General features: G+C 40.4%; 1 pseudogene; it reads right to left on the bottom strand.

Annotated features, from left to right (window-relative positions):
- Window positions 1–430: 430 nt before the first annotated feature.
- Window positions 431–1,361, bottom strand: LOC126080407 (olfactory receptor 1013-like; annotated as a pseudogene).
- Between the last annotated feature and the right edge of the window lie 266 nt (window positions 1,362–1,627).

Raw genomic sequence — 1,627 nt, 5'->3', positions numbered from 1 at the left:
GAGCCCATCTTATGCTACTGTGTCATTATCTTGTTGAGGGTCTTCCATTTTATCATTGACCCTCCACTTTGCCAAGCATTATGTCATTCTTCAGGGATTAATCCCTCCTGATAACACACCCAAAGTATATGAGACAAACTCTCAGCATTCTTGCTTCAAATAGCCCTTGAAAACCCTATTGAGCACAGTTCTTCAAAACACGTGGTCAACATGAGTCTTTTCCAATTTGACTCAATGGCAAATTTATTTTTCTGTTGCTGTATATTCTGTAGTACAGATTGGAGTCTGATCACTACTAAAACAAAACAAAGAAATACATCTTTTTCAATGAATTCTTTTAGTAAAAGAGAGTATTTCTTATTCCAGTTTCCTAACTTGCCCTGAAGCAATCCATTATTACTTAGCACTGGATTAAGGAATTTATGTCAATTTAGGCTTCTGGTTGTTTTAACTTAAGGAGTTTTTTCAGACCCTCTTTCACATCTTTATTTCTCAGACTATAGATCATGGGATTCAACATGAATAAAAGGTAGAAACCATTTTGTCCTTCTCAAGGGAATAATTGGAGCTTGGCAAGAATAAATGTAGAGAAAGGTGCCAAGATATAAGGTGACATAGATCAAATGGGAAGAACAGGTAGAAAAGGCTTTGAGGCGGCCCTGGGTGGAGCGGATCCTCAAGATGGCAACAATGATGAAGAGGTAGGAGACGATTATAAGCACAGTGAGGGTAATGACATTGGAGGCCAGGAGGAACTACAGCACCTCCTGGTAGCTGTCTTTCACATCACATGCCAACTACACCAATGGTGGGACATCACAGAAAAAGTCATCAATGACATTGTCACCACAAAAATCCAATGTGAATGTGTTACTGGTGAGTATTATTGCATTGATGAAACATCCAGTATAGGAATATATAACCAAATAGATGCACAGTCTTTTTGACATGACCTGAGCATAAAGCCAGGGGTTGGAGATGGCCACATAGCAGTCATAAACTGTGGTGGTCATAAGCTGTGGCGGCCAACACTCACTATATGCCAGCCCAGCAGAAAAGAAGAACTGAGCAACACAGCCAGCAAAGGAGATGCTTTTGTCCTCAGAGATGCAGGTCACTAGGATCTTCAGGATATACACAGAGGAATACCAGAGATCCAGGAATGACAGGTTGCCAATGAAATAATCCATGGGCTTGTGAAGCCAGTAATCATTACAGATCAACGTTATGAGTGTGATATTTCCCACCAGGGTCACAGAGTACACACCAAGGACCACCACAAATAGGATCAACTGCATCACAGGGTCTGTTGTGAAGCCCACCAGCATAAACTCAGTCATAGTGTGATTGCCCCTCTCCATGGCTAAAGGAACCTCACCTACAAATGGGGTTTAATTTCCTCAACTCATATAAATTGAAGACATCCTATGTACCAGGTATATGTGATGTGGTCAAAAGTAAAGGTATTAGAACTAGGAGTTCTGAGCAGGAATCTTGACTTAAGAAAGTAAAGGTAGTTCTCTGAGTCTCAATACATTCATTCCAGTAAAAGCATTTGTACCAGTACAGCCACAATGCTGCTGGAGTCTGTTCATTATTTTCAAAATAAAATTTTTTGAGCCTCAGG

This window comes from Elephas maximus, chromosome 7, assembly GCF_024166365.1.
Source record: "Elephas maximus indicus isolate mEleMax1 chromosome 7, mEleMax1 primary haplotype, whole genome shotgun sequence".
Lineage (NCBI taxonomy): Eukaryota > Metazoa > Chordata > Mammalia > Proboscidea > Elephantidae > Elephas > Elephas maximus.
This window is presented reverse-complemented; position numbering and strand designations above follow the sequence as displayed.